Below are 25,840 nucleotides of genomic sequence, written 5' to 3' on the forward strand. Positions count from 1 at the left end.
ACTCTCTCATCCACTGCTTTGTTATGATCATAATTCCTTACTTTTAGCTATTTCGTTCATGAAAAAAAAATGCCCCTTTTTCCCAATTATCAGAAAATCTTTTTTCCAGTCTAGAAACCACATGTGTTTATAAGTACGGAGAGTCCCTTTTGAAGTCAGAGTTTAAACGTGTCTTATCTGAGTTATGAAAACAAAAGGTTGATGATTAAGACAAGGATTTGTGTAATTCTAAACGCTTTGGCCATGCAAAAAGCGAGGATTTCTGTTAAATAAATAATTCTTATACATTTTAAAAAAGCTTATTTCGTTCCAAAGCTTGGCTTTTTCATAACCAAAGGTTCACATTTGACCCAAAGAAATGTATTTTCTATAATTTTATTACAAAAACTAGTGTTTATTGTCAAAAAAGCTTTATAGTTTAGTTTTTAAGGAAATGGCTTATTTTAGTTCCAAAGCTGCCCTTTTTCATAACCAAAGGTTCACATATGACCCAGCAAAATGTATTTTCTATAATTTCTCACAAAAACTAGTGTTTACAGTAAAAAAAAAGCTTTATAGTTTGGTTTTTTAATGAAATGTTATATTTTCGTTCCAAAGCTTTTCTTTTTCATAACCAAAGGTTCACATTTGACCCAAAGAAAATGTATTTTCTATAATTTTCTTACAAAAACTAGTGTTTACGTTCAAAAAAGCTTTATAGTTTAGTTTTTACTTAAATGACTTATTTTAGTTCCAAAGCTTGGCTTTTTCATAACCAATGGTTCACATTTGATCCAAAGAAATGTATTGTCTATAATTTTCTTACAAAAAACTAGTGTTTACGTTCAAAAAAGCCTTATAGTTTAGTTTTTACGGAAAAGGCTTATTTTCGTTCCAAAGCTTGGCTTTTTCATAACCAAAGGCTCACATTTGAGCCAAAGGAATATATTTTCTATAATTTTCTTACAAAAAACAAGTGTTTATTGTCAAAAAAGCTGTATAATTTATTTTTTACGGAAATGGCTTATTTTTGTTCCAAAGGTGCCCTTTTTCATAACCAAAGGTTCACATCTGACCCAGCGAAATGTATTTTATAAGATTTTCTCAAAAAAACTAGTGTTTACGGTAAAAAAAAAGCTTTATAGTTTAGTTTTTACGGAAATGGCATATTTTCGTTCCAAAGCTTGGCTTTTTCATAACCAAAGGTTCACATTTGACCCAGAAAAATGTATTTTATATAATTTTCTTACAAAAACTATTATTTACGGTAAAAAAATCTTTATAGTTCAGTTTTTACGGAAATGGGTTATTTTTTTTCCAAAGCTGGGCTTTTCCATGACCAAATGTTCACATTTGACCCAAAGAAATGTATTTTCTTTTATTTTATTACAAAAACTAGTGTTTACGGTCAAAAAAAAGCTTTATAGTTTAGTTTTTACGGAAAAGGCTAATTTTCGTTCCAAAGCTGGGCTTTTTCATAACCAAAGGTTCACATTTGACCCGAAGAAATGTATTTTCTATAATTTTCTTATAAAAATTAGTGTTTACGGTAAAAAAAAAGCTTTATAGTTTAGTTCTTACGGAAATAACATATTTCCGTTCCAAAGTTTGGCTTCTTTCTAACCAGCGGTTCACATTTGACCCAGCAAAATGTATTTTCTATAATTTTCTTACAAGAAACTAGAGTTTACGGTCAAAAACCCTTATTAACTCAGATTTTATAGGAATAGTTTTATTTTTCGATCCGAAAATAGACTAAAGTTTCAGATTTGAACCAGAGAATTGTATTCTCCATAATTTTCTTACATCTTTGGAAATCATTAACGATAACAAAAATGTTATCGACCAGATGAGTTTTTGAAAAGCACATTCAGCATGGCGTGCGCTATTTTTTTTATTATCATGAACCCTTTAGAGACTAATTTGATCAACTTGGAGGAAGTTCAAATGGAATCGTTAGTGATATTGATATTAGTGCGTAAACTACAAACTGACAAAAAAACATCCAGAACTTTTTTTCTTATAGCCTTGACTTTGAAGACATTTCTTCGTCTTAATTGGCTTTAGAAATATCATGCAAAATGAAACTAGTGAAATAATTTAGGTCGTATGATAAATTTAATTTTTTTTTTAATGCAGTAGTTTTTTAGTCAGGACACTCGATATCCTAAAAGTGTCTGATTAAAATTTTGACCTTGAGAATCGATATTGTTAGCAGAATTTCAAAAGGATCATTTATGAGTGCTGGCGTATCTGATGAAATAATTTAGGTCGTATCATAAATTCAATTTATTTTTTTTTAATACGGTAGTTTTCCAGTAAGGACACTCAGTATCCTAAAAGTGTTTGATTCAAACTTTTACCTCAGGAATGGGATTGTCTTGAGGGGGGAATTTTCCTTGGAAGAGGTGGAGTGTATTTTTACGTGAAAACAACTTCAACCGTGCCCAGCCTCCCGCGATCAGAAATAAAATTATAAAAAAAGTTTCTTCAACTGAAAGTAAGGACAAACATCAAAACTTAAAAACGGACAGAAAATAGAGGCTGTTTCCAAAAGATTTAGGATTCATTAACTTTAGTGTTCCCAGTCAAAAGCTATGAGTTTGAGAAAATTGCCTGATTATCGAAAAATGAAGAAACACCTTCCAAAAGTCGACAGGAATGGGATTGTCTTGAGGGGGGGATTTTACATGGAAGACGTGGAGGGTATTTTTACGTGAAAACAACTTCAACCGTGCCCAGCCTCCCCGCGATCAGAAATTAAATTATAAAAAAAGTTTCTTCAACTGAAAGTAAGGAGCAACATCAAAATTAAAAACGGACAGAAAATAGAGGCTGTTTCCAAAAGATTTAGGATTCATTAACTTTAGTGTTGCCAGTCAAAAGCTATGAGTTTGAGAAAATTGCCTGATTATCGAAAAAAAATGAAAAAACACCCTCCAAAAGTCGACAGGAATGGGATTGTCTTGAGGGGGGAATTTGCCATGGAAGAGGCAGAGGGTATTTTTACGTGAAAATAACTTCAACCGTGCCCAGCCCCCCGCGATCAGAAATTAAATTACAAAAAAAAAGTTTCTTCAACTGAAAGTAAGGAGCAACATCAAAACTTAAAAAACCTACCAAAAGTCGACAGGAACGGGACTGTCTTGAGGGGGGAATTTTCCATGGAAGAGGTGGAGGGTATTTTTACGTGAAAACAACATCAACCGTGCCCAGCCCCCCACGAACAGAAATTAAATTATAAAAAAAAGTTTCTTCAACTGAAAGTAAGGAGCAACATCACAACTTAAAAACGGACACAAAATAGAGGCTGTTTCCAAAAGATTTAGGATTCATTAACATTTTCAACTTTTTTTTTTCTTTTTGTGCATATCTTAAAATGTCAAAATATGCTTACGGGTCTAACAATTGTGCTCTATGATTGATCAGAGACACGATATGGCTTTCCAACTGGTATTCTATGACCGGTTATCGACACTAGCTAGTCTATTGCATGTATTAAATCAGTAGTTTTTACGCAGTGGAAGGATAAACACATAAGTCATATCTTTAAAAAAAAAGTGAAGATGGAACATTTTAATAGAGTGTGTTCACTTAACATGGTTATTATAGCATTGAATGCCGACAAGGAGAAGTATTTAAACTATGAAACAATTACAAGTAGTAGCACTATTGGAAATGTATGCATGCATTGTCATAACAGCAAGGAATTAAATTTCTTTGGAATACCGAAAAAATTCAACTCTTATGTTGGTGGTTATGCGAGATTGAGATCTTCAGAGATGATTGTACTCAAAGAGAATGCTAACATAAAAATAATTGTTGATGATAGAGGACAACTCCTTGCTACTGCTGCAGGTAACGTATTACCTACGGATACACTCAATCATCAGCTTTCGGGTATTAGCATTCAACAGAAGGCTAATAAAAGAAAGGCTTACTCTGCTACAAATATCGTAAACCGTATCTTGCTTACGTGCCGAAACTTTTACTTGTGTAAAAATAGTTTGTTGATCGACAGTGATATTGCCAGAAATATAAAAATGGCATTGTCAAAAAATATCACTACGGAATATAAAGAAGAAACGATGAAAAACAAAGCACCAGCAAACGTTACTGGCATTGATCAAACAGTCAATGAATCAAATAATACCAAAGACGAGAAGCATATTGAGCCTGTTCATGAGACACCAGTAAAAATTGTGTATGATTCAAAATGGAATAATGATTATTCTACTGATTACGAACTAAGAGAAGACAATAACTACAATCAAACAGTTCGTGGGAACGAACTGTAAGTAAAGAGCGACCAGGCTCAATGGTAACCGAAGGTCTAGAAAACGGGTTTTTGATACCAATAGATATATCAAAAGAATAAAATTTCAATGCTGATTTCAAATATATAACTTTCATCAAGTTTAGTGCAACCCATCAAAAGTTAGGCGCCTGAGAAAATTTGGCTGATTTTCAAAAAAAGGGGGAAAGACCCCCTAAAAGTTATAGAACCTTAATGAAAATCATACCATCATATTCAGCGTATCAGAGAACCCTACTGCAGAGGTTTCAAGCTCCTATCTGCAAAAATGTGGAATTTTACATTTTTTTGCCAGAAGAGACATCCTAGATGTGTGTGTATTTGTTTGTTTGTTTTTTTTTCCCCCAAGCGTTATCGTGTTGACCCAGGGGTTCTTGAATTACACTAGATGTCTAATTGGAAAAGAAATTTAAAGTTCTAGTTCCATCTTTAATGGACCGAAAAAATTAAAGGTAACTAGGCTCCCTCCCACGCTTATTTTTCCCCAAAGTCACCCGATCAAAATTTTGAGATAGCCATTTTGTTCAGCATGGTCGAAAATATGATAAATATGTCTTTTAGGATGACTTAATCCCCCGAAGTTCCCAGAGGGAGGGCTAAAAGTTATGAACTTTACCCAATGTTAACATATAGTATTGGTTATTGGGAAGTATACAGAAGTTTTCAGGAGGTTTTTTTGTGGTTGTGGGAGGGAGGGGTGGGTCGGTGGTTATGTTGGAGGATCTTTTCATGAAGGAATTTTTCATGGGGGAAGGGAAATTGCCATGAAGGGGGCGCCGGACTTGCCAGCATTATTTATTCGTTATTGGGAAGTATACAACCATTTTCAGGAAGGATTTTTTCTGGAGCGGGGGGGGGGCTAGAGGAGGGGTTACTCTGGAGAATTTTTCCGTGGAGGATGTTTCTTTGAGGTAAGGGACATTTCTATGAAGCGGCGCCGGATTTTCAAGCATTATTTAAAAAACGATCAGAAATTAAATAAAAAAAAACAAGTTTTTTCAACTGAAATGTAAGAAGGAATATTAAAACTTAAAACGAACAGAAATTATAACGTATGTGAGGGGGTTCTCCCCCAAGTCAATAACACGCTATTTAAGCTACAGTTTTTTTTATTGCTTTAAAAAGAGATATCTATTCTAATTAAAAGGCCATTGTGATTCAGGGGTTTGTGAATAAAAATTTTTTTTAACTTTTAACGTAAAGAGCGTGGTATTGACTAAGGGGAGAACCCCCTCATATACGTAATAACATATACGTAATAATAAAAAAACAAGCGATACGGCTCAATAGTAATCGAAACTTTTAAAAACGGAATTTTGATGTCAATAAATGTATCAAAAGAATGTGTTTATAATACTGATTCTAAATATAAAAATTTTATTAAGTTTAGTATTACTCATCAAAGGCTACGAGCCTGAGAAAATTTACTCGATTTTTTAAAGAGGGGGGAAACATACCCTACAAGTGACAGAATTTTAATGAAAATCGCACCGTCAGATTCAGCGTATCAGAAAACCCTATTACATAGGTTTCAAGCTCATATCTGCAAAAATCTGCAACTTTGTATTTTTTGCCAGAAGAAAAATAGACGAATATAGAAGTTAGTTACGTAAGTTAATTTGTAAAGACATCCATTTAGCAAAAGAAAAGTAAAATTTTTATGCAAATAAAAGCTGCATTAACTAAAAAACGATCAGAAATTAAATAAAAAAAAGTTTTTTAAACTGAAAGTATGGAGAGACATTAAAACTTAAAAAGAACAGAAATTATTCAGTATATGAAAGGGACTGTCCCCTCCTCAACGCCTCGCTCTTTACGCTAAAGTTTGACTCTTTCTCACAACTTTATTTTTTAAAACATTAAAAAGCTTTAGCGTAAAGAGTGAGGTGCTGAGGAGGGGACGGCCTCTTTCATATACGGAATAATTTCTGTTCGTTTTAAGTTTTAATGTCGCTCCTTACTTTCAGTTTAAAAAACTTGTTTTTTTTATTTAATATCAAGAGAGAACATGGCGAACTATTTTATGGAACAGATTCAAAATGTCCAAAGTTAATCATTGATATTAATAATGTATCATAATATATTTTTGTATTAATATTCTACATAGCATTATTTCATTAATAATATTACATTGTTATGGGTTCATTATTTTCTCGAGTAAGCTAGTATATCAAAAGTTTAGAATGTTCATTAAAACATCAGAGATGTAAGAAAAGGAATTTGTGTACATCTATTGTCAGACACACTATTTTCGTAAAATATGAGCTATTAAGGGTTTTTGACCGTAAACTCTAGTTTTTTAAAAGAAAATTATGGAAAATACAATTCTCTGGTTCAAATGTGAAACTTAAGTCTATTTTTGGATCGAGAAATAAAACTATTTCCTTAAAATCTGAGCTAATAAGGGTTTTTTGACCGTAAACTCTAGTTTCTTGTAAGAAAATTATAGAAACTACATTTCTCTTGTTCAAATGTGAAACTTAAGTCCAGTTTTGGATACTCATAATGATGAGAACTGATGGTTTTAATTCAATAATTTTTTTTTCATAAAACAAACTATTTTTTTTAAACTTAGAAATTATTCAACTTTATTTATTTTTTATCTTTTTCTTTTGTACATATCTTAAAATGACAAAATATCTTTCTTGAATTCACCTCTTGGATACACAATACAGAAATTATAAAAAAAATGTAATTTCCATACTTCATTGGCGTGCAAGAGATACCGAGGTTTCTATGACTCCTCTCTGCAATGAATTCTAAGGGTTTTATGACTCCTCCCCAAAATGAATTCAGATACTTTTAGGAGTCATCCTCCTAGCCCTAACTCCATTTGACCTTGAGAAAAGATATATAAGTTTGCCGATGTATTTCTCTTCTTAACAACTACATTAATAGCTCCCAAGATGATGGGACTCTATGATACAGAATTTATCGGTTTGAAAAAATCATCTTGTGTTGTTATATTTGAATGTGCATTTTTATTATTGTCAATGGAACTCGAAGAAATCGACTGTTATCATTGGATAGTGAACTACAACATATATGAGTATTATAAAAGCTTGTGGAGTACTACATTACATCGTATAAACAGACTGGGATTCTACGATAGAGTGATTACACCACTTAATAATAGTGGTCAGGAACTTAGAAATGTCCAGGAGGAAGTCAATGAAATTTGCAGCTTTTTCGGGGTTGAAGCACTCTATGTAAAGGGTAATGTACCTACAGATAAAGTTTTAATTCAAAAATGTGACCCTAGGATTCCACTTTTCAATCTAGAAGAATTTAAGTGTCCTAAATTTTAGGGGGTTTATCATCGTCCTGAAGACGAGGTCAGGTTCTTCGCCCACTGGATACCTAAGGACTTACCTGATCGTGATAAATGAATTAGACATGGTAAAAACTATTCTATATCATGGGACCATCGTTTCTGGATGTTTAAGAGTGAATGTGTGTATGACTATGTGTCATAATATAATTTTGTATTAATATTCTACATAGCATTATTTCATTAAAAATATGTTATGCATTACATTGTTATGTTTTCATTATTTTTAGAGTAAGCTAGCATATCAACAGTTTAGAATGTATATTAAAACATCGGAGATTTGAGAAAAGGAATTTGCATTCATTCTGGATGTTTAAGAGTGAATGTGTGTATGACTATGTGTCATAATATAATTTTGTATTAATATTCTACATAGCATTATTTCATTAAAAATATATTATGCATTACATTGTTATGTTTTCATTGTTTATAGAGTAAGCTATCATGTCAACAGTTTAGAATGTATATTAAAACATCGGAGATTTGAGAAAAGGAATTTGCATACATCTATTGTCAGACAAATGAGGTAACATTTACAAAATCTAGGTATCGGAATGAATAAATTCTTTATCAACATCTGTTGTTGGATATGTCATTATGTCATTATCAAAAAATTGTAAGTAGGTAAGTAAGTAAGTAAGTAACAAACTCTTTCTTGAATTCACCTCTTGGATACACAAAGAAGACATTTCATTCAAGAAAACATGAAAATATTTGTAAGTAAGTAACACAATCTTTCTTGAAGTCACCCCTTGGATACACAATACAGATACTTCATTCAAGAAAGTATGAAAAAATCGCAAGTAAGTAACAAACTCTTTCTTGAATTCGCCATTTGGATGCACAATACAGAAATTTAATTCAAGAAATTATGAAAAAAAATTGTAAGTAAGTAAGTAGCAAACTCTGCTTTTTCAGCATCAATTGTCGTATATGTTGAATAAAATATGCAAAGTCGACATAGTTTTATTTAATTTTTTAAGGTTAATTTAGACGAGGTTACGTGCGCGCACGTAACCTCGTCTAAATTAACCTTAAAAATGAAATAAAGCTTAAAGGAAAAAATGAAATAAAGCTTTCATTTTTTAAGGTTAATTTAGACGAGGTTACGTGCGCGCACGTAACCTCGTCTAAATTAACCTTAAAAAATGAAATAAAGCTATGTCGACTTTGCTTATTTTATTCAACATATCCGACAATTGATGCTGAAAAAGCATAGAGTTTGTTACTTACTTACATTTTTTTTTCATAATTTCCTGAATAAAATTTCTGTATTGTGCATCCAAATGGCGAATTCAAGAAAGAGTTTGTTACTTACTTGCGATTTTTTCATAATTTCTTGAATAAAGTATCTGTATTGTGTATCCAAGGGGTGACTTCAAGAAAGAGTGTGTTACTTACAAATATTTTCATATTTTCTTGATTGAAATGTCTTCTTTGTGTATCCAAGAGGTGAATTCAAGAAAGAGTTTGTTACTTACTTACCTACTTACAATTTTTTCATAATGACATAATGACATATCCAACAACGGATGCTCATAAAGAATTTATTCATTCTGATACCTAGATTTTGTCAATGTTACCTCATGTGTCTGACAATAGATGTATGCAAATTCCTTTTCTCAAATCTCCGATGTTTTAATATACATTCTAAACTGTTGACATGCTAGCTTACTCTATAAATAATGAAAACATAACAATGTAATGCATAATATATTTTTAATGAAATAATGCTATGTAGAATATTAATACAAAATTATATTATGACACATAGTCATACACACGTTCACTCTTAAACATGCAGAATGTATGCAAATTCCTTTTCTCAAATCTCCGATGTTTTAATATACATTCTAAACTGTTGATATGCTAGCTTACTCTAAAAATAATGAAAACATAACAATGTAATGCATAATATATTTTTAATGAAATAATGCTGTGTAGAATATTAATACAAAATTATATTATGACACATAGTCATACACACATTAACTCTTAAACATCCAGAAACGATGGTCCAATGATATAGAATAGTTTTTACCATGTCTAATTCATTTATCACGATCAGGTAAGTCCTTAGGTATCCAGTGCGCGAAGAACCTGACCTCGTCTTCAGGACGATGATAAACCCCTTCAAATTTAGGACACTTAAATTCTTCTAGATTGAAAAGTGGAATCCTAGGGTCATATTTTTGAATTAAAACTTTATCTGTAGGTACATTACCCTTTACATAGAGTGCTTCAACCCCGAAAAAGCTGCAAATTTCATTGGCTTCCTCCTGGAAAATTCTAAGTTCCTGACCACTATTATTAAGTGGTGTAATCACTCTATCGTAGAATCCCAGTCTGTTTATACGATGTATGTAGTACTCCACAAGCTTTTACAATACTCATACCTGTTGTAGTTCACTATCCAATGATAACAGTCGATTTCTTCGAGTCCCATTGACAATAATAGAAATGCACATTCAAATATAACACCACAAGATGATTTTTTCAAACCGATAAATTCTGTTTCATAGAGTCCTATCATCTTGGAAGCTATTAATGTAGTTGTTAAGAAGAGAAATACATCATTAAACTTTTATATCTTTTCTCAAGGTCGAATGGAGTTATGGCTAGGGGGATGACTCCTAAAAGCATCTGAATTCATTTTGGGGAGGAGTCATAAAACCCTTAGAATTCATTGCGGAGAGGAGTCATAGAAATCTCTGTATCTCTTGCATGCAAATGAAGTCTGGAAATTACATTTTTTTTTAATTTCTGTATTGTGTATCCAAGAGGTGAATTCAAGAAAGATATTTTGTCATTTTAATATATGTACAAAAGAAAAAGATGAAAAAAAAATAAAGTTGAATAATTTCGAAGTTTAAAAAAAAAATAGTTTGTTTTATGACAAAAAAATTTTTGACTTAGAACCATCAGTCCTAATCATTATGAGTATCCAAAACTGGACTTAAGTTTCACATTTGAACTAGAGAGTTGTATTTTCCATAATTTTCTTACAAGAAACTAGAGTTTACGGTCAAAAAACCCTTATTAGCTCAGTTTTTAAGGAAATAGTTTTATTTTTCGATCCAAAAATAGACTTAAGTTTCACATTGGAACCAGAGAATTGTATTTTCCATAATTTTCTTACAAAAAACTAGAGTTTACGGTCAAAAACCCTTAATCGCTCAGATTTTACGGAAATAGTGTCTGACAATAGATGTACGCAAATTCCTTTTCTTTCATCTCTGATGTTTTAATGGACATTCTAAACGCTTGATATGCTAGCTTACTCTAAAAAATAATGAACACATAACAATGTAATATTTTTAATGAAATAATGCTATGTAGAATATTAATAAAAAAATATATTATGATACATTATTAATATCAATGATTAACTTTGGACATTTTGAATCTGTTCCATAAAATAGTTCACCATGTTCTCTCTTGACATTGTAGTTATTGTCTTCTCTTAGTTCGTAATCAGTAGAATAATCATTATTCCATTTTGAATCATACACAATTTTTACTGGTGTCTCATGAACAGGCTCAATATGCTTTTCGTCTTTGGTATTATTTGATTCATTGACTGTTTGATCAATGCCAGTAACGTTTGCTGGTGCTTTGTTTTTCATCGTTTCTTCTTTATATTCCGTAGTGATATTTTTTGACAATGCTATTTTTATTTTTCTGGCAATTTCACTGTCTATTAAAAAATTATTTTTACACAGGTAACAGTTTCGGCACGTAAACAAGATATGGTTTACGATATTAGTAGCAGAGTAAGCCTTTCTTTTATTAGCCTTCCGTTGAATGCTAATACCCGAAAGCTGATGATTGAGTGTATCTGTAGGTAATGCGTTACCTGCAGCAGTAGCAAGGAGTTGTAGTCTATCATCAAAAATTATTTTTATGTTAGCATTCTCTTTGAGTGCAATCATCTCTGGAGATCTCAATCTCGCATAACCACCAACATAAGAGTTGAATTTTTTCGGTATTCCAGAGAAATTTAATTCCTTACTGTCATGACAATGCATGCATACATTTCCAATAGTGCTACCACTTGTACTTGTTTCATAGTTTAAATACTTCTTCTTGTCCGCATTCAATGCTACAATAACCTTGTCATGTGAACACGCTCTATTAAAATGTTCCATATTCACTTCTTTTTTTTTTAAAGATATGACTTATGTGTTTATCCTTCCACTGCGTAAAAACTACTGATTTAATACATGCAATAGACTAGCTAGTGTCGATAACCGGTCATAGAATACCAGTGGGAAAGCCACATCGTGTCTCTGACCAATCATAGAACCCAATTGTTAGAACCGTAAGCATATTTTAACACTTTAACATAAGTACAAAAAGAAAAAAAAAATAAAGTTGAAAATGTTAATGAATCCTAAATCTTTTGGAAACAGCCTCTATTTTCTGTCCGTTTTTAAGTTTTGATGTTGCTCCTTACTTTCAGTTGAAGAAACTTTTTTTTTATAATTTCATTTCTGATCGCGGGGGGCTGGGCACGGTTGAAGTTCTTTTCACGTAAAAATACCCTCCACCTCTTCCATGGAAAATTCCCCCTCAAGACAGTCCCATTCCTGTCGAATTTTGGTAGGTTTTTTAAGTTTTGATGTTGCTCCTTACTTTCAGTTGAAGAAACTTTTTTTATTATTTAATTTCTGATCGCGGGGGGATGGGCACGGTTGAAGTTCTTTTCACGTAAAAATACCCTCTACCTCTTCCATGGCAAATACCCCCTCAAGACAATCCCATTTCTGTCGACTTTTGGAAGGTGTTTCTTCATTTTTTCGATAATCAGGCAATTTTCTCAAACTCATAGCTTTTGACTGGCAACACTAAAGTTAAAGAATCCTAAATCTTTTGGAAACAGTCTCTATCTACTGTCTGTTTTTATGTTTCGATACTGGTCCTTACTGCATCCGAAATGAACTTTTTTTTATAATTTACTGTATGATCGCGGGGGGCTGGGCCCTCTTGAAGCTGTTTTCACGTAAAAATACCCTACCCTTCTTCCATTGAAAATTCCCCCCTCGGTACCATCATACTCCCAACGACTGTTAGTGAGAGTATCTTCCTTTTTCGATAATCAGGCAATTTTCTCAAACTCAAAGCTTTTGACTGGGAACACTAAAGTTAATGAGTCCTAAATCTTTTGGAAACAGCCTCTATTTTCTGTCCGTTTTTAAGTTTTGATGTTGCTCCTTACTTTCAGTTGAAGAGACTTTTTTTATAATTTAATTTCTGATCGCGGGGGGCTGGCCACGGTTGAAGTTATTTTCACGTAAAAATACCCTCCACCTCTTCAATGGAAAATTCTCCCCTCAAGACAATCCCATTCCTGAGGTAAAAGTTTGAATCAAACACGTTTAGGATATCGAATGTCCTTACTAAAAAACTACTGCATTAAAAAAAATTTAATTAAATTTATCATACGACCTAAATTATTTCACTAGTTTTATTTTGCATGATATTTCTAAAGCCAATTAAGATGAAGAAATGTCTTCAAAGTCAAGGCTATAAGAAAAAAGTTCTGGATATTTTTTTTGTCAGTTTGTAGTTTACGCACTAATATCAATATCACTAACGATTCTATTTGAACTTTCTCCAAGTTGATCAAATTGGTCTCTAAAGGGTTTATGATAAAAAAAAAATAGCGCACGCCATGCTGAGTGTCCTTTTCAAAAACTCATCTGGTCGATAACATGTTTGTTATCGTTAATGATTTCCAAAGATGTAAGAAAATTATGGTGAATACAATTCTCTGGTTCAAATCTGAAACTTTAGTCTATTTTCGGATCGAGAAAAAAAACTATTCCTATAAAATCTGAGCTAATAAGGGTTTTTGACCGTAAACTCTAGTTTCTTGTAAGAAAATTATAGAAAATACATTTTGCTGGGTCAAATTTGAACCTTTGGTTAGAAAAAAGCCCAGCTTTTGAAAGAAAATAAGCCATTTCCGTAAAAACTAAACTACAAAGCTTCTTTTTACCGTAAACACTAGTTTTTGTATGAAAATTATAGAAAATACATTTCGCTGGGTCAAATGTGAACTAAATGTGAACCTTTGTTTATGAAAAAGCCCAGCTTTGGAACGAAAATAAGCCATTGTCGTAAAAACTAAACTATAAAGCTTTTTTTTTACCGTAAACACTAGTTTTTGTAAGAAAATTATAGAAAATACATTCTGCTGGGTCAGATGTGAACCTTTGGTTATGAAAAAGGGCAGCTTTGGAACAAAAATAAGCCATAAAAAATAAACCATAAACACTAGTTTTTGTAAGAAAATTATAGAAAATACATTTCTTTGGGTCAAATGTGAACCTTTGGTTATGAAAAAGCCAAGCTTTGGAACGAAAATAAGTCATTTCCATAAAAACTAAACTATAAAGCTTTTTTTGACCTTAAACACTAGTGTCTATAAGAAAATAATAGAAAATACATTTCTTTGGGTCAAATGTGAACCTTTGCTTATGAAAAAGCCCAGCTTTGGAACGAAAATAAGCCATTTCCGTAAAAACTAAACTATAAAGCTTTTTTGAACGTAAACACTAGTTTTTGTAAGAAAATTATAGAAAATACATTTCTTTGGGTCAAATGCGAACCTTTGGTTATGAAAAAGCCAAGCTTTGGAACGAAAATATGCCATTTCCGTAAAAACTAAACTACAAAGCTTTTTTTTACTTTAAACACTAGTTTTTGTGAAAAAATTTTAGAAAATACATTTCGCTGGGTCAGATGTGAACCTTTGGTTATGAAAAAGGGCAGCTTTGGAACGAAAATAAGCCATTTCCGTAAAAACTAAACTATAAAGCTTTTTTGACCGTAAACACTAGTTTTTTGTAAGGAAATTGTAGACAATACATTTCTTTGGGTCAAATGTGAACCTTTGGTTATGAAAAAGCCATGCTTTGGAACGAAAATAAGCTATTTCCGTAAAAACTAAACTATAAAGCTTTTTTGACTGTAAACACTAGTTTTTGTAAGAAAATTATAGAAAATACATTTCTTTGGGTCAAATGTGAACCTTTGGTTATGAAAAAGCCCAGCTTTGGAACGAAAATAAGCCATTTCCGTAAAAACTAAACTATAAAGCTTTTTTGAACGTAAACACTAGTTTTTGTAAGAACATTACAGAAAATACATTTTCTTTGGGTCAAATGCAAATCTTTGGTTATGAAAAAGCCAAGCTTTGGAAGGAAAATATACCATTTCAGTAAAAACTAAACTATAAAGCTTTTTTTTTACTGTAAACACTAGTTTTTGTGAGAAAATTATAGAAAATACGTTTTGCTGGGTCACATGTGAACCTTTGGTTATGAAAAAGGCCAACATTGGAAGGAAAATAAGTAATTTGCTTAGAAAATAAACTGTAAAGCCTTTTTGAACATTAATTACAGTTTTTGTATGGACTTAGAATAAAATACGTTTAATTGGGTCAAATGTAATCCTTTTGTTATGAAAAATCCCAGCTTTGGAACAGAAAATGCTATTTTAAAATGTATAAGAATTATTTATTTAACAGAAATCGTCACTTTTTGAATGGCCAAAGCGTTTAGAATTACACAAATCCTTGTCTTAATCATCAACCTTTTGTTTTCATAACTTAGATAAGACACGTTTAAACTGACTTCAAAAGGGACTCTCCGTAATTATAAACACATGTGGTTTTTAGACTAGAAAAAAGATTTTCTGATAATTGGGAAAAAGGGGTATTTTTTTTATGAACGAAATAGCTAAAAGTAAGGAATTATGATCATAACAAAGCAGTGGATGAGAGAGTTTTTGTTTTACATAATAGAAAAAAGCATACTTAGCGTTTTCTATCGAATATACTCATCATATTTTAAAGGTTTGTTCTGTTGAAAGGGCGGGGGCCAAAGTCCCCCTGAAGTTGGAATTTACTAGTAAAACGATTTTTTTTTGGAAATAAAGAATGAAAGTGTACTCACATTGAAAATAAAAATATCTATTGTTTCAGATTTAATAGAATCCAGGGTACTATGGTCGATATGCTAAAACATAATGAAAATTAAATTCCAATGCTTGAACATTTTATACGGGGTTTCTAGGACGAATAAAAAACGGATGTTGAGTTACATAATTTCGTGCGTGCTCCCAAAACATGTTTGACTACTTTATATCATACCAGTTTTTTTTTAAGAATGTACACGTGAACCCATGACGTACATTCATTGTGCAATTGACAACAAAAACAGAAAAAAAAACCTGTTTGACCACATTATATTATTACGACCATACTCTCAAAACATGTATGACCACATTATACCTTGCCAAGTTTAAAAAACCTTGACTTTAGTTTCATAACATGTATTATAGTGTGCCAACTTTTAAATTATTCACGCGTGAGTTTAATGACACAACCATGGGTTTTTCTTGCGCAATTCCAATGTATATTTTCATGTAGGTTTTCAATCTATTACACTTTTGACCATATTCTTGTAGGCGTGAATGTATAGTTGAAAGTGCTTAATAGATTACTACTTGCTCCAAGGGTTGTAGGGAAGTGCCCTCCTCAAAAATATATATTCTATCTAGAAATCAACTACGCTGGACAAAATGGTGATCTCAAAATTTTGATTGGATGTGTTGGGGGGAATGATGGTGTAGGGGGGGGGGGGCTAGTTGCCCTCCAATCACTTTCGACTATTAAAACGGGCACTAGCCCTTTGAATTTCCAATCGAATGAGCCTTTGTTGAAGTTTCTACGACAACGCCTTCTATAAATACCTTATATACCCCCAGGGCATAACTTAAACCCCTTGCTCCAAGGGTTGGGGTGGAGTGTCCTCCTCAAAACGATATTTTCTATCTGGAAATCAACTACGCTGAACAAAATGGCTATCTCAAACTGTTGATTGGTTGTGTTTGGGGGAATGATGGGCGTGGGGGGGCTAGTTGCCCTCCAATCGCTTTCGACTATTGAAAAGGGCACTAGCGCTTTGAATTTTCAATCGATTGAGCCTGTTTTGAAGTTTTTACGACAACGCCTTCTATAAAAACCTCACATGCCCCCAGGGCAAAACTTAAAACCCTTGCCCTGAGGGTTGTGGGGGAGTGTCCTCTTCAAAAACAAATTTTCTATCTGGAAATTAACTACGCTGAACAAAATGGCTGTCTCGAAATTTTGATTGGATGTATTTGGGGGAATGATGGGCGTTAGGGGGGGGGGGGGCTAGTTGCCCTTCAATCACTTTTGTCTATTAAAAAGGGCAATAGCTCTTTGAATTTCCAATCGAATGATCCTTTTTTGAAGTGTATACGACAACGTCTTCTTTAAAAACCTCATATGCCCTTAGGGCATAACTTAAAACCCTTGCCCCGTGGGTTTTGGGGGAGTGTCCTCCTCAAAAAGATATTTTCCATCTGTAAATCAACTACGCTGAAAAAAATGGCTATCTCAAAATTTTGATTGAACGTATTTGGGGGGAATGATGGGCGTGGGGGGGGGGTAGTTGCCCTCCAATCAATTTCGACTATTAAAAAGGGCACTAACCACTTCAATTCCCAATCGAATGAGCCCTTTTCGAAGTTTTGGCGACGGCTCCTTCGATACGAAGTGCCCGGGTAGGGAGAAAAAACAAAAAACAACACATTGTGAGCAGCGCTGGCGCGCTGCCTATGATAATCACACTTTTTAAAAAAAAAGGTCCTATCTTAGGCTGTCTTCAGAATTGGTCCATTATTGTTTTTTCGGTAATATGAGAAATTTGTCCCCCAATCCTGCTTAAAAATTTATTTGGTACCTTCAGTTTTGAAAAAAAAATAGAAGTTTCCCTTCCATTTTGAAAAATGTGTGTTTTTCAAGGCTTCAGCCAAGGTTTGCCTCAACCTGTGGTGAGACTAGGACGTCAAAATTTTCACATTTTTTTTTATGATTTTAGTTTGATCTTTTTTGTTAATGAGTTTTTTTGAATAAGTTATATTTCTTTTTATTTATTTTATATTTCTCTGATAACGGTTGTTGCTTATATAGCCGAAATATTCGATTAGTAGTATCCACTGTTTTCAAAAAATCACTCATTGTTGTCTATTATTTAGTTTGATAGAAAAACTGAGAACGACTGTGTGGTCCCGCCATGGCTTGGTTTATAAGACTAAGCAAGTCCAATTGTTTCACCAATATGTCCAAATTCTAACCAGTGCTGCATTTGAGAAAATGAGTTGTGCGTAATCCATTTTGGAAGAAACAGAAACTTCTTTCTATTTGAGAACCAGTCATTTATTCCATTATCCCTGAATTTTCCAAGAGTTTTTCAGAGGAAATAGGTTTCTCTGAAATCTTCCCAAAAATTCTGAATACGTCTTTTCCAGCCGTACGCGTATTAATTTATAATTAAGTTCAGATGGCCAGGGGCGGATGCAGAATTAATTTTGAGTGAAACACCAGTGAAACTTGGCTCCCTCATTTTTTCCCCTCCCCCCAACCTCTGTAATTAGTGCGCATTTTCGACCTTCTGGGGTAAAACCCTGGACCTGCCCCTGCAGATGGCGCATGTTTACGCAAATCCCATACCACCAGTTGAGGCCCCCCAAAGATGTCTGTAAATATTTTTCTAATTTCACTTCTGCAAGCACTGCTATGCTGTTCGTCATTCTAGGGATATTGACCTTTTTTCACCGCTTCAACTGGTGGCTGTGTATATTTTAGAAGCTAGAAACGCCTCCCTTACTTACCATCATATGACACTCTTTTTTTTTTGGGGGGGGGATTGGCCAAAACTGTAAAAACATGCCTTTTTGCAACCCAAGAAAAGCCAACGGAAACACCTATTGAAAAAGTCATTGCTTGGAGCTAATTCGAATTTCCTAGGGTTTCGATGCTGAAACTCTACAGGGCTTGTAAAATGTACAAATTTTATAGGGAGTTTGAGAAAGGTCACGGAAACTTCAGGAAGGACGGGATCTAAGGCCCCCTCGAACACATACCAGAAATTATATAGTCTTCAATATTTATATTTTGAATATTTAGTATTTATTATCTTCAAATTAAAAGTCCTTCTTCCTCGGAGCACGAAAGTACGCTCTAATGTATTCCAGGGGCCCAAAATTGAATGGTAGGATTCATACAAACACGAGAAAGATGGAATACATGAATAGTAAGGGCTTATTTTATCAAAATCCAGATCTTTTGGTGTGCTGTGCTGGTGACTTGTGGGTGGGAACTGCGTGTTACGAAACTGTACTGGCAGATACTTCTTCTTAGAATTTTCCTTTTATCTCAGACCATTTTCCCTTGGGGAGGGGGATATTTTTGCAGGAGGTCTTTTGTACCAACTCATGGGATCTCTTCCATTCCCCTATTTGTACATACTTGCTTGAACACCTGTTAAGCGCTTTTTAACCAAAAGTAATATTGTTAAGCTTTTCAAAATACCTTATAATAAATCGACCTCAAATTTTCATAACTGTTGTATTAATGAACCAGAGACGTGTCAGAATTCAATTGAACGCGAAACTTGGCTTCGCCTTTGTAACACCAACTTTTAAAGGATCTAATTTTAAATTTATTTATTCCAATACACATATAAAGATTGGTAAATAGAAGTGTAATGTTACTATTTCATATTTTTAGAAATTAAAAACAGCCTCAAGTTGGTTTCAAAGGCATTTTGAGAAAGTTTCTGCCAAAATACGTGTTCCAGGGTAATAGTTTCTCCATTGTTTTTCCTGCATTAGAAATCCATCGACCTTTCGACAAAAGGAATTTGCAATCTATGATTGGTAGCTAGGTCAAGGTATGGTCCTGAAAGGTGGGTGTTTTGAAAGGCAGAGGAAGGGTTATTACATGTCTTCCAGAGGCATTGTCTAAGGGTAGTTTTAAGTCCCTTTTTGACTGCCCATATGTCAAACATAGAATGTGGTTCTATCCCACTTTTGGGACTACGACGAAAGAAAGGTTGAGATAGTTAGAACACTTTTTGCTGATGAAGGATGAGAGATCGCCAAAGATTGTTCTTTTTGGGCATCCATCTGGGACCAAACGAAAATCAGGCTGTCCCTGAACGCGATGGGAAGAGGTCATAAGTAAGAATTTAAAGGAAATTGAAACTTCATGGAAGGGGCTAATGAGTTGGGCTTGAGTTGGGCTCATCAATGAGTTGAGTTGGGCATACAGTATATAGCGGTGCCCGCATAATGCACCAGTACCAACAAAACTACTTTCCGTGTTGACTCTTGCCTTGCTGAGGGTCTATTCAGTGGGGTTTTATATAGTCGTTTCGGGAATGACAATTCTTGTTTTTAAATGGTGGGGGGTAGCTATGGATAATATTCTTATAAAAACTGTTTATTAATAAAGCATATATAATTTCGTTCTAAACCCAATGGCATAGCTCATATTTTCATAATTGTCTGGTTTATGAAAATAAGGCTTGTAAGCTTTTCATGGGTGGGGTAAGGGGCGAGTGTCTAAATAAGAAAATTCCTCAAACTATTCAACGCCGAATTATTTGCGGTAATTTTAATTCTTTGCGATATTAACTGTCTTTTAGTCCGATTTTTACGTTTATTAGGCCATTCTGTACACAGTACAGTCGCTTACGCATGAATTTCTTCGTTATGGGGTCAAATTCGTCAAAACAGAGAATTAAGCTATTTCTAGCCTGACTGGTGACAAGGTTTTTTCGCTAAAAAATAAAGATGCAAAAATTCTATTTAAAATTGAGGAGGGATAGTATAATTTTCAGTCGCCAGGGGCTCAAACAACGAAAAACATTATCTCCTGAATTTATAAAAAATTATCATTATAATATAATAAATTATAATATAGTAACTTTTTTTTAACTTTTTACTTTAAAAAAAGTTAAAAAATAAACTTTTTTTTAACTTTTTAGTTTAAAAAAGTTTATTATAATTTATTATATTATAATAACAATTTTATGTTATAATTTATTATATTATAATAATAATTTTATATTATAATACAGAAGTGTTATTATAATATAACAAATTATGGTACTTTCCCATTATATGGGCATTTACAAGGAAAACAGCCACGAAAAATCTGTTTTTGACGGGTTAATTCAATAGACGGCTTCAGAGTAATGCAATCCATAGCGTGGTTTTCATTGCGTGCAGGTATCTAGGTTAGGTTACGTATATAATATATGTAATGCTTTACCGCCCCCCCTCCCCACCGAATGTGCAAATATATAGCCCAAATGTGTTTATAAACTATTGTATATTCATCCTATTTTGTTTTATTTCATTAGCATTAACCAAATTGACTTTTTAGAAGTGCCCATATAATGGTAAAGTACCCAAACTATAATGTAAAATTGTTATTGTAATATAATAAATTATACTATAAAATTTTTATAATATAACAAATTATATAAAATTATTGCGTTCTGTTCAGTGCTCCCACCAAGGCCGTCCCCAGGATTTTTTTTGTAGGGGGTTTTACTCAGACTTTTTTCGGAGGGGGGGTACACAAAAAGCTGAAAAACGCATGCGAAATTTATTTATATCCATTTTTGTTACGTTTTTACGAGTCAAAAAAATATTTCGGGAGGGGTTCAAACCCTACTCTGGGTACGGCCTTGGCTCCCGCTATCCCCGAAAATTTCCCAAAAACGAAACAGCAAAAACGCGTCAAAGCTTCAAGTTCGGCCTTGTCCATCATCAATAATGTAAACTGAAGGAGTATGATAGGTCTTTCAAACATAATAATTGTTTATATTAGTGCAGCGTAGGTGACATTCAAATATAGTTTATCTGTTTAGCGAATGCACCACAACGACGTCATTCGCGCAACCAAAAAAACAAAAAAACAAAACAAAAACGTCTCCTCCCATCATTTTTCTGTTTAAAATTTGTCTAATTAGTTAAATTGCTTCTAGCCAACTGCTCATAGGAGCATTTAAACACGATATCACATTAGCACCCCCTGGCGAGTTGGCAGTTGTATAATCTGCCAACAGTGTTGTCACTTACCTTCCTTCCAATTGGTCTATTCCTTTTATCGATTTCCTCCAGGGGACAAGAATTTTAAAAATATCATTTCCTGGAGCACAACTCCCGCTGCGCAAGTCTTAAGCTCCTGTAGACAGCTCTTGTATCAAAAATGTGTTTGTTTTTAGTTTCTATTTTCATGTCAAGCAATAAACAGCAAATATTTATTTGAAAGGGGGTACATGAAAGAGAGTGCCCCCTCCTTTTGTAATAGTCTCATGGAAATCTGAAAAAGTTCTTTTTTGAGGCATTCTCTCCCTTAAATTAATGACGTCTTTGAGATAATTAACGTCAAACAAAAACAGGACTCATTCAGTGTCTGGTTCAATGCATTATTACATAAAGAAGATGTGACATCATCCAGAAACTATGTACGAAAAGTATTTTCTCTATATAGATGGCATTGTTTTTCACTTACTCAATAGATATTTCCTCCAAATTTTAATTCCCAAAGGCGACCTTCAAGAAGAAACAAAAAAATAATGGAATTTGCTGTGAATAATGAAAAGCATACAGAAGAGAATACACTTGCAGATCCAGGGGAAACTAGGGCCCCCCAAGATTCTTCTGGTGCCCTCATTCTGTTTTTTTTTCCTGTTTTCACTCTTTTGTTAATTAAGCTTGTTAATTTGGTCAATTAATGGTGCCCTTGTCATATTGCCCTCCCCCCCCGGCCCATATTTTCCTCTATATCCGCCTTTGAGAGAATGTTTTAACAAAACTTCCGTAAATAGAGTAATTTTATAAAAAAAAAACATTTAGGTTCTGCTAAACTTCCATAATTATTTTTTATTACCTTCCTCTCAAAACGCCTGCCAAAATGAGACAAGAAGTTGGAGTTAATGGCTCTCTAATCCATGTTTTGGGAGCAGATGCTCCATCTATTTATCTTACTGTATTCTTACATTCATTGATAATAATAAGCACACCTACAAATGGAAAGTTAGACACGTGGATAAGAGGGCACATACTCTGGTTACTCTCTCTTCCAAATACGCCAATTTTTATCACTTCTCATATAGTTCATCTGTTTTTTTGGTGTTCTTGCGAACTCCTCCCCCGCCCCCTAACAAAATATGAAGCCCCTTGTGAAATGAATCACTGCATAAGAAGCTACAGGAAGATAATTCTTTCTTTTTTGACACCATTGGATCCTTCCAGGTGATGGAATCCTAGAAGGATACGCACTTTCCAGAAAAGTATATTCTTAAACGCATCAAGACGGTCATGAGGAGAGGTCAAGGTATCATGGTTTCAACGTCAGAGGGAACCTAGTAAAAACGGAACTCTAGCCCATAGTCAAGGTCGTATCCAGGAGAGTGGGTTTCAGGGTTTGAGCCCCCCCCCATCCCAATTTTTTTTCTGATTTGTAAAAGCTTAACAAAAATGTATAAAAACAAATTTTGGTACTTACGCTTTATTTGGGTCCTTCTAAAAAGTCAGGTTTGGTTAATGCTAATGAAATAAAATAGGATGAATATATAACAGTTTATAAACAAATTTGGGCTATATATTTGCACATTAGTGGGGGGGGAGCATAGCATATATTAAATACGTAACCTAACCTAGTTCCCTCCCCCCCCCCCTCTTAAACCCCCAAAAACAACAGTCTAACTATTGTAAACGCAATGAAAACAACGCTTTGCATTGTATTACTCTATAGCGGTCTCTTGAATTAGCCTGTCAAAAACGGGTTTTTCGTGACTGGTTTCCTTGTAAAGGCCCATATAGTACGTAAGTACCCAAATTTTTAATTCCCTTTTTCAATTTTTTTGTAACACCTCCCCCACCCCAAACAAAAATCCTGGGTAAGTCCTTGCCCATAGTATTCATAATATAGGAGGGACCCTCGGGGGAATATCCTCTGTACGTAGGGTTGTCTGGAGCTATCTGAGTTCAAGAATAGATGGTACAAAAAAAAAAGTTAATTTCCATTACGGCCGATTAGTATTTTTGGGCTGGAATTTCAAATAATTCAAAGAGGTTTCCAGAACCTTATGTCATGGTCCTTGGAAACATTTGAGATGTCTCCTATTCAATGAACAGTTCCTCTCTCAGGCCAGTTTATCCAATTTAGTACGCCTATGCAGTACATGTGACTCTCTTTTCGATTATCCGTTTTAGATATGAATAGTTCGATCAGTAAGGAGACATTGAGCTATCCATAGCCTAATGAGACCCATAATATTTCTGTTGGGGGAGGGGGAGCCTTAAATCACTTAATGGATTCATCGTTGAAGTGAAGAGCAAAATTAAAAACTAAAACAAGCAGAAATAAAATCATATTATAATCAAACAAAAAATTTAACTAAAACAAAAAACTTTTTCGCATGCTGACCAATGGTTTGTGTTTCGCTTCTATCGATCTCCTGATTCACTGTCTTCGGCCGGGAGTGCAATACGTGATTGAGGGCAAATCATCAGACACTTCCCGTGTCCCCCCCCCCCCCAGATTTGTCCAGGTATCCATTTAGAGCTGGGTCGACTCTGGCTGAGCTTACTTAGTCACGCCATTGACTCCCGTTCCTAACCAAATTTAATAAAATAAACCAAGTTTTTGAACTGAAAGTAAGGAACCATATGAAAACTTAAAAGGAACAGAAATTATTTCATATACGAGGGGGTTGCTTCCTCCTCAATACCTCGCTCTTCACGTTAAAGTTTGACCTTTTGTTCCAATTATTTAAGAATGACCCCTGAAACACAAGGGCCGTTTAATTAGAATAACAAGTTTTTTCGAAAGTTCTAAAGATAACTTTGGCGTAAATGGCGATGTATTGAGGAGGAAGAAACCCCCTCATAATGTAATAATTTCTGCTCGTTTTAAGTTTTAATATGGCTCCTTACTTTCAGTTGAAAAACTTGGGTTTTTTGTTTTAATTTCTCATCGTTTTTAAATAATGCCGGAGAATCTGACTCCCCCTTCCTTCAAAATTTCCGTCCCCGACAAAAACCCCCGCTGCCAGAAAAATACCCCCGAAAAATATCTGTATACTTCTCGATAACAATAATACATGTAAACAAAGGAGCAAAGCTCATAGCTTGCAGGCCTTCCCCCGGGAACTGTGGGGTGTCAGGTCACCCTTAAAGACATAGTTATTAGAACTTTCGACTGTGTTGAACACAATTCTATCTCAAGATTTTGATCGGACAGCTTTGGGGAAAAGGGGGCGTGGAAGGGAGGCTAGCTGCCCTCCAATATTTTTGGTTACTTAAAAATGGCACTAGAACTTTTGATTTTCGATCAAAAGAGCCCTTCCTCGATTTTCTGAGATTACTAGTTCGATACGATCACCCCTGGGAAAAACAAACAAAGAAAAGAAAAAAAAAACGAACACGTATCCGTGGGGGTGCTACCATTTCGAACAACCGTCACAAGCACCAAACGTCATAACATCCACAAGGAAAATCCGTCAGAACCACCAACCTTCATAACATCGAAAAAAATTTATAAGTTTATATAATAGCAATAAGTATATAATAGTTTAGAAACAAATTTCGACTATATATTTGCACATCAGGGGGATGGGTGTAAAACATAGCATATATTAAATACATCACCTAACCAACCCTCTGTACCTTCCCCCCCCCCCGAAACCCCCAAAAACTAAAGTTTAAAAATTTTTGATGTTGTGACGGTTTGTGGTTCTGACGGATTTTTTTGTCGATGTTATGACGGATTTTGTGGATGTTATGACGTCGGATGTCCTGACGGTTGGATGTTATGACGCCTTCCCGTATTCTTGATCTTTCGTCTGGCAAAATTCCACATTTTTGTATATATGAGCTTGAAACCTATACGGCAGGGTTCTCTGGTAGGCCGAACCTGATAGTGTGGTTTCATTAAGATCACTTGATGTTTCGGGGACGTTTCCTCCCATTTCAAAAATTGGTCAAATTTTCTCAGGCTCGTAACTATTGATGGGTAACATTAAACTAGATGAATTTTATATATTTTGAATACACATGAAAATTCGATTCTTTTGATGTTGATTTCTTTGAAACTATTTCTTAGAGTTTCGGTTCTTATTGAGTCGCATAGCTTCTTCCTTACACTTCGTTACCACGAACTGTTTGATAACCAGCGACACCAAGACTTGAACCCCTGTTCTCAGGATTTCAAGTCCAGTGCGCCAGCCACTCAGCTATACTTAAAACCACAGATCATATAATTATCTAGTAAGCTTATCGCATATCATTTCTGGTCTTCGTTCTCGGTGCGAACAAAA

At 34.1% G+C, this 25,840-nt stretch overlaps 1 protein-coding gene across 5 annotated transcripts in view; it reads left to right on the forward strand.

The window, feature by feature from the left end:
- Positions 1-25,840, forward strand: part of LOC148949213 (uncharacterized) — a 175,326-nt gene that overhangs the window by 18,536 nt on the left and 130,950 nt on the right. The window contains exon 1 of one of the 5 annotated variants that reach the window (XM_089093258.1): positions 21,853-21,982. The exons of the other annotated variants lie outside the window; for them this stretch is intronic. The gene's annotated coding sequence lies outside the window, so the exon portion shown is untranslated. Of the gene's footprint in view, positions 1-21,852; positions 21,983-25,840 lie in introns of those variants that run through there. 5 annotated transcript variants of the gene reach the window in all.

This window comes from Artemia sp. Qi Xiang Cuo, chromosome 8, assembly GCF_049724085.1.
Source record: "Artemia sp. Qi Xiang Cuo chromosome 8, ASM4972408v1, whole genome shotgun sequence".
Classification (NCBI taxonomy): domain Eukaryota; kingdom Metazoa; phylum Arthropoda; class Branchiopoda; order Anostraca; family Artemiidae; genus Artemia; species Artemia sp. Qi Xiang Cuo.